Genomic DNA, 14,081 nt, shown 5'->3' with positions numbered 1-14,081 from the left:
AAGGGTACGGCCCTTGAAGATAACGTTAAACCTGACCCCTTTCAGAGGCCAGACCCAAGGGTCGTACCGTCGTGCTCAAGAGTCGTACCGTCGCGCTCAAGGGTCGTACCGTCGTGCTCAAGGGTCGTACCGTCGTGCTCAAGCGGGGGGTTATAAATGACTCCCACCGTTCTTGGTGAGTGACAGGAGGGGAAGACCAGATGGTTACACAGTTCTTAAAACGAGCGAGGATGTGGCGAAGCCAAGTTTATATATACGTCTCAAAGGCAGTTGTTAAGTTATGGTCCGGAGGAACAGGGTAGGAAGGGGCGTCGGGAGAGGGACGATGGTGGGAGCGTGGCGTGGGAGATGGAGGGAGGGAGGGAGGTGTGGGCACCAGGGCAGGATGTCCATCAATTGCAACACACACACACACACACACATAGCGATGACACACGGTGCACCTCATCTTCCTTTTTCCTACGTACTTTCGACGTCAGAGACGCAACCACCTGCGTAGTACGACTGTCGGAAGACCTCAAAACTGGTTCCCCCGCCTCCGTTTCCTGCCTGATAATGACGCGCTACTGTACACACACGCGCGCGCGCTTATCCAAGAGGTACTGGTGGTACTAGTGCAATCTGGGAACTCGCTTCGAATCCCGGCACATGGTAATATATATATATATATATATATATATATATATATATATATATATATATATATATATATATTGAAGTTCACGGGTCATTACCGTGTACCAACATAGTCCCAACTGTACACATCCACAGGCAACAGACTGCAAGAGGTAGTTAATTATCCGTCACTAATTAACAGCCATATGACTAATTAATATCTTGCTCTAGCCTGAGGACAACGTTGCTGCCATGGTCATTATCATGCCTGATAATGGGTTGGGAATACAAGACTGAGGATGATACACGAGGGTATATACGAATATACGCATGTGCATGCGATCATACGACAATGCATATACACAGTTGTGCGAATATGTAACATTATATATGTGCACGATAAGCTCGTGGTTCGCTCTGCCCACAGGAGAAGCAAGAAAGCTAAACCACCCAAGAACCAAGCTGGCGAGACCTGCTGAGCTGCCACGAACCAAGCTGACAAGATTCGCTGACAAGAATCAAGCTGAAGCGAGCTGACAAGAGCTATAAGCTGCCAAGAACCAAGCTGACGAGTACTATAAACTGCCAAGAACCGAGCTGACGATAGCTAAGCTGTGGCGACCAATTTCGCCTGTAGCAGTAGGTGGCGTGACCCACCAGGGTATGATGAACCCATCTGTTCCTCAACGACTGTGTCTCTTTTCTTCGTCCCAGACGACGACGCACTGCTATGATTCCCATCTATGTGGGTGACCACGAGAGGCGGGAGGAGGTCGTACGCTACTCAAGACACAGACCTGACCCAACGACACAGAAAGCTGGGTATGTCTCCGTGTGGGACGGAGGGAGGCTGGTGTGGCGGTACAGAGGGAGTGGGGGGTGACAGGGGGATGGGGAGTGGGAGACGGTACAGATGGAGGGGGGGGGGGGTGGCTGTGTTACACAAGGAGGAAGATCTGTAACGCAGTACACGTAACACGTGTGGGAAAAAAAGTACTTTACGTAACGGTGATGTAAGACGGATTACTCCCTCGTCCTGGCTGACTTCACACCCACCGCCACACTGGACGCCACAGGTCAGCCATCACGACATCCACCACACCGGAGGATTATGTTTCAACTGATTGTGTGTGTGTGTGTGTGTGTGTGTGTGTGTGTGTGTGTGTGTGTGTGTGTGTGCAATTACCTACATGTCTGTGATTTCGTAATTTGTATTGTAAGGGTCCTCATCTCTCTCTCTCTCTCTCTCTCTCTCTCTCTCTCTCTCTCTCCCATCTCTCACCTACCACAACCCCTTGATAACACACAACCCTTGACCCCATAACCCACTCCCTGTGCATGGGGGACCCCACACGCGCGCGCGCCCCTCCTCCCGCGGCTGAAGTCGGTGGCGTTCAAACGCGCTGGCGACGGAGTTCCGTCCAGTCGGTAGTGTTCACTGGTGCGGGCGACGGATGTACGTCCAAAGCAACGCTAGAGGCGATAAATCAACGCGACGTGGGCCCTCTGACTGTGTTGACGATGTCCACGCGGCGTCTCAACGCCTGTACAAATTCTCTAACATGTTAGGCGCGTATGTTAGATGACAACTACATATCTGATGGACATCCGGAAAGGATTTTCTTTTTCTTTAGTATTTTCTTGTTTTATGTTGATCAAGATGTGAGTGTCTCTACGGTGGCAGAAAATGTCTTGTATCCGTAGCAGTTGTAGTAGTAGCAATAGTAGTAGTACTGGTAGTAGTAGTAGTAGTAGTAGTAGTAGTAGCAGCAGTAGTAGTAGTGAAGATGTGGGCGGCTGGAGATGTGGATGGGTGGAGCGAGGCACGGTGGGCGGGGTCGGTACTGATGGAAGGGGCGGAGTCGTACCGGATGGGCGTGGTCGATACGGGTAGGCGGGGTGAGTCAGGGAACATCCTGAGAACACACACACACACACACACACACACACACACGGGCCTAGCCATATCCTAGGGTTCACGTCCGCCAGCTTAACTCTTCTCCAAACCCACAAGTGTCCCTCCCTCAGAGAGAGAGAGAGAGAGAGAGAGAGAGAGAGAGAGAGAGAGAGAGAGAGAGAGAGCCGGGAATGCAACAGGAAGAAGCGCGCGGGGGGCGGGGGGGGGGGGGGGGGGTGTTGATGGTCGTGCGCCTGGCAGCAGTACTGTACTAGCCTCCCCACCCCCCTCCCCGGGAGGTGCGTGGGAGAGGAGGTGTCAGCGGCGGGCCAAGAGTGCGGCCGCTGCCGACGCCAGGCAACACTCTCGACCACCACTATCCTCTTCCCTCGTCGTCAGGAGGCTGACCATGCCTCATGATCCTGGGGAGCAGGGGGCTGGGGGGTTTAAGGGGGAGGGTCACATTATCATAAAGGCCTGACTGTACGTAAGAACGTCACGACAGAGGTCTGAAGATGAAGAACAACAATATCCATTGTACTCTAGTGAGGCTCCTACGCAGGTGGATCAATCCACGTGGGCAGCAACAGGACCTCTGCTGACTCTGGGTGACCCAAAAGACGGAGCTGGGGCCCACCCTATGGACGATTCTCGGCCCTCAGGAAGACTGCGGCCCCCCTAGACTGTACTGGGCTCCTCCATGCATGATTCTGGGCCCTCAGAGATTGGGGGGCCCCTAGACTGTACTGGGGCTCCTCCATGCATGATTCTGTGCCTTCAGAGAGATCGGGGGCCCCTAGACTGTACTGGGGACCCTCCATGCATGATTCCGGGCCCTCAGAGAGATTGGGGGACCCCTAGACTGTACTGGAGCTCCTCCATGCATGATTCTGGGCTCTCAGAAAGACTGGAGCCCCGCTCGACTGTACTGGTGCTCCTCCATGGATGATTCTGTGCCCTCAAGAAGATGGGAGCCCCCCTTCCCTATTTAATATAAACAACGATTGGCATCACTAGCAACTAGCAACGTCGTGATTCGGGGGTGGCCGTACCATCGTGTTCAAGGGTCGTACCGTCGTGCTCAAGGGTCGTACCGTCGTGCTCAAGGGTCGTACCGTCGTGCTCAAGGGTCGTAGCGTTGTGTTCAAGGGTCGTACCGTCGTACAGGGTCGTACCGTCGTGCTCAAGGGGTCGTACCGTCGTGCTCAAGGGGTCGCACCGCCGTGCTCAAGGGTCATCCCGTCGAGTTCGAGAATGAAAAGCGGAAGGGAACCCTTCAGGAGTGTAACCACCAGGCGGCCAAATGGAAGAAAAACGAGGAAAGAAGAATTTACAGAAAATGGAATGCGAAAAGATAATGTGAGAGAGAGAGATAGTCGTTAAGTGGGAAGAAGTGAGCAGATATCATGTGGCACTTGTCAGTAAAGGCAGCTGGCTCTTTGGTCCAGTGCCAGGCGGGGTGAGCAGTGACCCCTGGCACTGAGGAAAAAAAGTGTCTTAAATACATGTTGCGTAAAAGAGGTATACTGTTCTCTCTCTCTCTCTCTCTCTCTCTCTCTCTCTCTCTCTCTCTCTCTCTCTCTATCTCTCTCTCTCTCTCTCTCTCTCTCTCTCTCTCTCTCTCTCTCTCTCTCTCTCAGACAAACACATCCTGAGGTTCCCACACACACACATACACACACACACACACACATACACACACACACACACACACACACACACACACACACACACACACACACACTGTTCTCTAAACAGACGATGGCCAGAGACGATGACCTCCCCCTCGAAGATCACCAGCCGAAGTCAGTCAGTTGGCCGAGCAGACAACACGTCGAGCCAACGAGGTGGTGACATCGGGCGAGTGACGTCTCCAGGAGGGGAAGGAGAGAAGTCCCCCCAGGGTGACATCACCAAGACAAGATCACAAAAGCCGATCGTAAAACCCACCCAACTGGAAATCCCAACTACGAGAAATGATGTCCTTCAAAATCTATGACCCCCTTCAAAGTCTATGACGCCCTTCAAAGTCTATGAACGCCGTTCAAAGTCTATGAACGCCCTTCTAAAACTTAGGTAACAAGCTGTTGCGATCTCAGACCTACTTAAGCTAGGCATCTCACGGCGGTTAATTCAGCGATTTAAGGCTACTGTGTAAAACATACTCGTCCAACTTTGCTCGACACGTACTATCCGGATGACGCCCCACCCCCCTCTCCCTGACCTCCAGTCCTCCCTCCTCGTATCACTACTGGTACTCGTACCATCTGGAGGGCTTCCCCCCCCCCCCCCTCGTATCACTAGTGGTACACGTACCACCACATACTATCTGGATGGCTCCCCCCCCTCGTACAACTAGTGGTACACGTACCACCACGTACCATCTGGAAGGGTTTCCCCCCCTCGTACCGGCAGGGGCCAGCGTACCCTCGGTTGTGAAGCACCACTTTAAGAATACGTTTCTGGGTCATGAGTGTTCCACGGCCGTTGTAAGACGTCCGGTGAATTTTCACGTCAGGTTCAATGTTGCCTCTGCTGCTGCTCCTTCTGCTCCTGCTGGAGGAGCATCAACATCTTGAGCACGACGGTACGGCCCCTGAGCACGACGATAAGGCCCGTGGTGCCATTACTGGCACAGGTCGGGTGTGTACTTCGAGGGTAAAGGCTTCTATCCGTGTGTGTGTGTGTGTGTGTGTGTGCACCCAAGAAATACCTAAAAACACATAGACACACATACTAAAGCATCGCAACACTTGCATACAAGATAGAGCCGAATTTAACCTTTAAATCAAGAGAGAGAGAGAGAGAGAGAGAGAGAGAGAGAGAGAGAGAGAAAATAGGCATAGGTAAGGGCACTTATGGCCCTTGGCGCCACTACCAACCCATCCCCATCCCCCGGGCTAGAGAGGATCTGAGTCACGTGACCGCCTTATATTTACCCGCTGGTTCTATGTTTATAAAGGAACGGTAGATATTTTTTCCCACGGATGTGGGTAAATTCCTTCACCGTGGTGGCGCTCGTCGCCGGGGAAGCATGTCTGGTATGGGCACCTCTCTTCTCTGGGGGTGTGGTGTTTGTAAACCCCCAGAGGACGACTGGACGACCACCCTTGAGCTAGACGGCCAGACGACCTCTGGAAAACGAGAGTACGACCCTCCCTGAGCGCGAATGTAAGGGTACTTTGGAGGGCGACCGTACGACCCATGGGGAAGACATCCAGTCTTATTTGACCACAATTCAAGGGTCGTACCATGCCGTCATGCCCTCGTGGCGCTCAAGGGTCGTGCCCTCGTGCCTCAGCGGGTGATCAATGGTCGTACCGTCGTGCGCAAGGGAGGGAGTTGATCCACTCCACAACAGTACTCCAAAAACTCACACGACTGAGTCAGCGCCAACGACACAGGCCACTGTGTTGTTGGCACTGCTGTGTTGGCACTGCCCCCCTCCTCCTTTTACGCAACATGACCCCCCCACACACTTCCCCCCGCCCCCACAGCTTACGAAAGACAGCAGGAAAACGTTGGAACAGACACGAGGCTTCACCAGATAATAACAACGTCGACAAAGAAACGTTTCGACAAAGTCTCTTGCACAAACAAGGTCTCCACGTGGCAAGTAAATGATCATCACTCATCACATGCTAACGATCAGGTCACGTGTCACTAATTAGCGCACAAAGCATAATGTTCGTTATCATAAAAGGAGTATTTAGTTAAACGTCAGCAGTGACGAGTTAGGTCAGGCAGGTCCTCAGCAGTGACGAATTAGGCCAGGCAGTTCCTCAGCAGTGACGGATTAGGTCAGGCAGGTCCTCAGCAGTGACGGAGTAGGTCAGGCAGGTCCTCAGCAGTGACGAATTAGGTCAGGCAGTTCCTCAGCAGTGACGGATTAGGTCAGGCAGTTCCTCAGCAGTGACGGAGTAGGTCAGGCAGTTCCTCAGCAGTGACGGATTAGGCCAGGCAGTTCACAACAGCACTGACAAATAAAACCAGAGAATCATCAAAAGCAGTGACGGACTGGATCACGTAGTTCCTCAGCAGTGACGTATTAGACCGGGTACTTCCACAGCAGTGACGAATGAAACAAGGAGACAGCTTCCCGCCTCTGGCCATCGCAGAGAATCCAACAGTGTAACACCAAAACATTAACACAATCCAACAGTGCAACACCAAAACATTAACACAATCCAACAGTGCAACACCAAAACATTAACACAATCCAACAGTGCAACACCAAAACATTAACACAATCCAACAGTGCAACACCAAAACATTAACACAATCCAACTTGTGAGGGACGAGAGGAGACTAGGGATGGAGAAAGTAGTGGCAGCTCAAGACATTAGCAATCTAGAAACAATCTAGGAAAAGACTGTGGTCACTTATACTTTGTGTGTGTGTGTGTGTGTGTGTGTGTGTGTGTGTGTGTGTGTGTGCATTTAAAAGGAAAAAAATATAATAATGGGGTGACCACTAAGTGGGCAACACCGCAACTTAAAACTATCGATCAGCTGTTCAGCCGACCTATACTGGAGGTGGGGGGGGGGGGGAGTGGACACACCCCTATATCATAAGGGTAGAAAGGGGGGGGGGGTGGTGATGGGTGGGGTGGAGGAGCCTAAGAATCGCCGCCCGTTTTTTTTTTCTCTCCCTCGCTACCGTGGCCTTTAAACCTCGCACTGTTACATTTATATATAAATACACATATTTCAGACGTGTCTTGCCGACCAACGCTAACCAATACTGGAACGAGGATCGAACCCACGTCCTCAAGTTATCGATGCGAAGCCACATGCCCACCGTAGTACCATCAGAGGATATTAATCAACGTTGATCACAAAACTATCGATCAATACTGCCTACAACGAATAGTAAAAAGAAAAAGTCTAATAGCTCAACCTCAAGCAAAACACTGCGTCAGTTTTAAACGCACGAAATATTTAGATTATCTCCTGGAATAAAAAATTATACATTAAGCATTATCTGACCTTCTTAAGGCCTTATTACGACCACTATGTGGCCTCATCACACACTGTGTAACCTAATTACGCGCTGCGTGTCCTCATTAAAGCAGTATGTGGCTTTATAACGCTCTCTATGGCCTTAATAAGCCCCATGTGTCCTCATCAAGCATTACGTGTCTTCACCAAGCATTATGTGGATCTCTTACCCATTATGAGGCCTTAATCAAGCACCATGAGGCCATGATACCTTAATTAACAAGACTGATGAGGAGTGTACAAAATGTACTACGGGAATTGTACAGGAAGGGAACCCTGGGTTACCTACAACAACTGTCGTTTCCCGCGAGAGCGAGGTAGCGCCAGAGAGAGATGAAAACGGGGTGCATTCGCTCACATCCATTCTCTATTTGTCATGTTTGATGTGTGTGTGTGTGTGTGTGTGATGTTCAGACATAACATGCGCAGGTGTTACAGATGTTTGAGGTGTGATGACACGAAAAATAAGGAGGATCAGATATGGCAGGTGTCGTCCGTCAGTTGGATTAGGAGATCAGTTATAACCAAGTGTGACACCTGCGACAGATGTTTTTAAACACAGTAGTCAACAACCAGGAAATACAGATGTGTCTGACAGCTTTAGCGGAGGATGTCTGCCATCAGCTGGCACAGCTGTGACACCTGTTCTGAACGGAGGTACCAACATGAGGTGATGCAGGTGTGGCACCTGTTCTCAGGGGCCAGTACGTGCAGGTGCCTGGCTCCCAGCTCACAAACACACTATGGGTGTGGCCACACAGCCTGACCGGACGATAAGGGAATTCCCCTCAATGTCTGCTAGTTTTTGATATTAGAGAAGAGAGAGAGAGAGAGAGAGAGAGAGAGAGAGAGAGAGAGAGAGAGAGAGAGAGAGAGAGAGAATTCTACTAAATATGAACTAGAAAATTGTGTGTGTGTGTGTGTGTGTGTGTGTGTGTGTGTGTGTGTGTGTGTGTGTGTGTGTTACCCACTTTTACAGTACGGGGAGGAGAGGGGGGAGTTCTGCACTCGTGGGGGCCCCATCTCAAGAACATCTTCAACTATCACACAGTTTTTTACATTTCTGAGACGTTCTCCACGCTCGCAGCTCCATCATTCTGTTGCTCATTCCACTCGTCTAGCGCTACCGGACTCCACCTGCGAAAATTCGCTCGAGGAACTGTTCATTTGTCCACGCCATCAGCCGGGTCCAGAATCTTAACAGCTGTGATCAGGCCACCCCTTACTCTTCTCTCTTCCGCGTTGTGCAGATACAAGACGTCTCACCCTACCGTGTTACTCAACTCTCTTAAAAATTCTCGTATCATCTTTCCTGCCCTCCTGTGAACCTTCTCTATGAGCTCTTTCTGTGCCTCTTTAAACGCGGTCACCAAACCTGAGAAGCACATTATACTTTTCGACCAACTGATGTATAATATGAAGAGCTTGCTGAATGCATCCTCATCCCTATACGTATGAAAGCACCCACGTATGTATGCATGTACATACGTATATATGAGCGTGCGCACGCACGTTATATACGTACGTAAGTGCGCGCGTGCGTGAGCATGTGCTAAAGCACGTCCTCCACACACGTAAATAAGGGAAAAATGGCAACGCGCGAGAGACCATGCATATTTTATCTTCATTAGGATGGGGTTGTGGAAGGATGAGGTGGTTAAGGGAAGGGGGATCAAGGGAGGAAGGGGTTGGGGGTTCAAGGAAGAAGGGGGAGGTGGGGTTGAGCCCGGCAAGGCGGAGTAGCATATGCTAATGAGGAGGTCTGTATGAGCCAGAATGTTCTGGACCATCTCCAGCTTCCTTGCCTGCTGAACTTTGAACTTTTGGGGGTATTTCTGGCCCAGGACGATCATCGAGCCCTTGATTGTAGTCATTTATTCGTCTAATTCCGTTCAAGCAGAGCATGGACGACTGAGGCAGGTGTAAACTGAATCAGTGGTGTTTTGTGTGTGTGTGTGTGTGTGTGTGTGTGTAAGAGATTAACTTGTACACCAAATCTGGTGACAAACTCTTGCCGTTGTGTAGTCACTGTACCCACTAATAGATACACAGACGGACACACTGACAAGTATATCAACAGACATACACTGGGACACACGCCAGAGCACCCTCAACCCCCACAGCCGTTTTCACTGGAAATTTCACGACATTTCTCTCGTTTTCTACACCATTATCAGAACTACGGTCAGTAAAGCACAAATATAACCTAATATCTAGAAATCTTTACAAAAAAAGAGATATAATTTCATATATATAATATTACTTGAAATATTTCAGTTCGAGAAATGAGTGAGAATTGGACGTCTTTTTTTTTTCTTTTTTTTATTAATGAATATTACAACTTTATGACGCGTCGCCACCATGCAAATTAGGACTAGACCAGAGGCTTATAAAACCCATCTAGTTCCTCCATCAGCCTCAAGGGAGAGAAGGATATACTCCTCTCCTCGTCTAGTGTACCGACTAAAAAAAGAAAAAAAAAAAAGATAAAAAGATTTATTTAGTGCATGTGATCCCCAGGGGTGTGAAATGCTCGCTGAGTGGACGGCAAATCACGCCATCCGGACGCTCACTGAGTGGCGCCAGTTGGTCAATAGACAACCGCTTTATGTCTTCCATTATCTTTAATTTGATTATCTAATCATTTATTCATAACTACCCCAGGATTAATTTCTATGACAAGAGTCATGGTGTTAACCAGGGACTTAAAAAAAGGCACACGCAGCCCCTCCAAGGCTGCGCTACATCCAGCGGCAGGGAAATGTAGACTCCTTTAGAGTGAGAAGTTCCTTGACGAGAATGTACTCACAATGATATGGCCTCGCTAATGGTGGGTGACTCGTCGTCACCCGCGGTGTGACCTCGAGCGGGCGGAGTCCGGTAACAACAGACCCGTCAAATGAAAAGGTTTCATTAAACAATGAGAAAAAAACAACAGGATTTGAAGAACTAGTTCAGGGTAAGTGGCCTATTTCAAAATCACCTCAAAAAGAAAAAAAGAAATAATCTGTCAAACTCATCGTTGGACAATGACAGGGCAAGTTTTTATGGGTTCGAAGCCCGAGTGTAAAAATGTAACACACACACACACACACACACACACACACACACACACACACACACACACACACACACACATCAGTTTGTCATCTTTGTCCCCTTCATTGCTATATATGTACGGACTTATCAAAACACATAAACCAAATTTTCCAGCAAGATATATATATATATATATATATATATATATATATATATATACATATTTTCTTCTTTCAAACTATTCGCCATTTCCCGCATTAGCGAGGTAGCGTTAAGAACAGAGGACTGGGCCTTTGAGGGAATACCCTCACCTGGCCCAATTCTCTGTTCCTTCTTTAGAAAAAAAAAAAAAAAAAAAAAAAACCGAGAGGGGAGGATTTCCAGCCCCCCGCTCCCTCCCCTTTTAGTCGCCTTCTACGACACGCAGGGAATACGTGGGAAGTATTCTTAATCCCCTATCCCCAGGGATAATATATATATATATATATATATATATATATATATATATATATATATATATATATATATATATATATATATATATATATATATATATATATATATGATCGAGAGCGTTCGAGGCGGAGGCGTTGATAGTGAAGCCACAATAAGGCTATTTCTGACCCATCATATCACACGGGGGGGGGGGGGGGGGTCAACGTTAGTCATCTGAACGGAACAGGAAACGAACCAGACTCGTCTCAATATCTCCCCCCCCAACCCCCCCTCATTCTTACCCCCCTCTCTACCCCCTCCCATCCCTAAACCACCCCTCCTCCCACCCTCACATTCCACCCCTTTCCCTAAATCCCCCTTCTCTCTCTCTCTCTCTCTCTCTCTCTCTCTCTCTCTCTCTCTCTCTCTCTCTCTCTTCCCCCCACCCCTGCCTCCAGCAGCGGCCAGTGACCTTGAAGCAGCAAAGGGCGACCTTGAGGCGGGTCGAACGCGGACCCCCAGAATAACACAAGACTCCCTTGGCCACACCAGCCACCAACCCACATCGCAGAATATAACAGATTTGCAAGTGATTAATCGCCGAAGAATGATTAGAGAGAGAGAGAGAGAGAGAGAGAGAGAGAGAGAGAGAGAGAGAGAGAGAGAGAGAGAGAGAGAGAGAGAGAGAGAGAGAGAGAGAGAGAGAACAGGAGAATGAATGAAGAGACGATAAAGCAGGAAGAGAAACAACAAAGGAATGGATGACAGAAAATAGGAAGAGGAGATGATGAAGAAGAAAAAGAAGAGAGGAAGGAGAAGGAAAATCGATAGCTGGAGGAGGAGAGGGAAAATGGAGAGCTGGAGAAGGAAAATGGAAAGCTGGAGGAGGAAAAAGAAAATGGAGAGCTGGAGGAAGAGACGGAAAATGGAGAGCTGGAGGAGGAGAGGGAAAATGGAGAGCTGGGAGGAGGAGAGGGAAAATGGAGAGCTGGAGGAGGAGAGGGAAAATGGAGAGCTGGAGGAGGAAAGGGAAAATGGAGAGCTGGAGGAAAAAAGAGCAAATATGGTGGCGGATAATTCTAGATAAAGCCGTAACATTTTGCTGAAGCTTATGTCACTCTACTGCATCTCTACAGTCTGGTAGAGGAGGTGAGGATAGTGGTAGAGGGATGGTGGTAGTAGTAGTGGTGGTGGTTGTGGTGTTAGTGGTGTCAGCGGTGACGACAGCGGTGTCAGCAGTGGCACCGATGTTGTCCATATCGCCACACTTAAGAGACGCACCGCCCAGCAGGACTTACTTACCTAGCCTTGTATCCTAGCATCCTTCACCGCCCGGCTAGCTCAGTCGGTAGAGCACGAGACTCTTAATCTCGGGGTCGTGGGTTCGAGCCCCACGTTGGGCGACAAGACGTTTTCTCTAACCGTTGTCTTCGTCGCTGATCACGTAACCCGGTTTATGTGTGTGTGTATGTATATATATATATATATATATATATTCTTCATTGCTTTAAGCCTCCCATATTTAATTTTTTTGCCCATCCCCCACCCCCGCTGGTCTAAGGCCTCCCCCACTTCAATATCTAAAGGTTTTGAGCGCCGCCCTCCCTCCCCCTATTCAATATTCTGACCCTTGCCACATATGACGTCATTCCGACTAATCCATATTATGCGCTATTTCAGCCACGTGTGCAGGCAACAGTTGCTGGGTCCTTTATACATATATAGCACAGCCTTCCATACACAACGCTCTCTCTCTCTCTCTCTCTCTCTCTCTCTCTCTCTCTCTCTCTCTCTCTCTCTCTCTCTCTCTCTCTCTCCAGCTGGCCTATGCTTGCCATACAAGCACAGAGCGACCCTGGTGAGGGCGTGGTGGGTGTCAGTGCACACTAGACGAAAGTGTTCAGCACAATCAGTTTGTGGAAATTTCCAAAAGCATTCTTTTTTTTTACCAATCTCGCTGACTCGAATCCTTCGATCCTTCGTGAGGTCAAGGCTTCGAACCCCTCCCTTTTCCGACCACAGGCCTCAGCCTATCCCAGATAGATTGCATCACTCAAAAACTATATATATATATATATATATATATATATATATATATATATATATATATATATATATATATATATATATAATTTGCGTGTGTGGACGTGTATGTATATACATGTGTATGTGGGTGGGTTGGGCCATTCTTTCGTTTGTTTCCTTGCGCTACCTCGCTAACGCGGGAGACAGCAACAAAGCAAAATAAATATAGAAAATAAATATACATGGGTTTTGTAAAATACTATTGACCGGATCGCTAAGCCACAATGGCATCCGGATACACACACACACACACACACACATGGGTGTCATACACCCTCATGACTTCAGTTGGCCGGTGATGGCTGGCTGGGTCATGCATGAAGGACATGTTATTCATCAAAAATTAATCCCCCCCCTCACCCCCACCCCACCCTGTTCTTAAAAGGTCATTACAGTGTGTTCTGTGTGTCATGGAGGATGAAAATTAAATTGCAATTCAGTGATAATTAGAGAAAATATAAAACCCCCACACATTCATATAAGAATACATGACAAACACACACACACACACACACACACACACACACACACACACACACACATAAACATACATACATACATACATATATGTGTGTGTGCGTGTGCGTGTGTGTGTGCATAAGTTCCACCATACATCAACATAACAGCTGTCAATGGTTGCTCAGTGAAGGCGGTGAAGGTAGACAGCGGCCATCAATGAATGAAAAGCAATACCTGGGTTGGCGCACCTGTGTGTGTGTGTGTGTGTGTGTGTGTGTGTGTGTGTGCGGGGGGGGGGGGAGAGCGCACGGTATCCATGGGGGGGGGGCGCAGCTGGGAATGGGGAGGAAGGAGGGGGGACTGGCCTGAGGACTTTACTAAGTGGGGGTGGGTGCAGGTGGGGAAACACCCCCCCCCCCCCCAACTGTTTTGTCCACCTAACCCTTCCCTTATTACCCCCCCCCAACCCCCACCGTGCGCTCTTAGGCAATATCTCCCCCTACCTCCCTCCCCCACGACACCCCCAACCCTCACTCCCCCACCCCCACCAT

General features: G+C 49.0%; 1 non-coding gene across 1 annotated transcript; it reads left to right on the top strand.

Annotated features, from left to right (window-relative positions):
* The first annotated feature begins 12,316 nt into the window (after positions 1-12,316).
* On the top strand, positions 12,317-12,389 carry TRNAK-CUU (transfer RNA lysine (anticodon CUU)). The gene has a single exon. It is a non-coding gene; the product is annotated as a tRNA-Lys (tRNA).
* Positions 12,390-14,081: the final 1,692 nt, after the last annotated feature.

This window comes from Panulirus ornatus, chromosome 29 (assembly GCF_036320965.1).
Source record: "Panulirus ornatus isolate Po-2019 chromosome 29, ASM3632096v1, whole genome shotgun sequence".
Classification (NCBI taxonomy): domain Eukaryota; kingdom Metazoa; phylum Arthropoda; class Malacostraca; order Decapoda; family Palinuridae; genus Panulirus; species Panulirus ornatus.
This window is presented reverse-complemented; position numbering and strand designations above follow the sequence as displayed.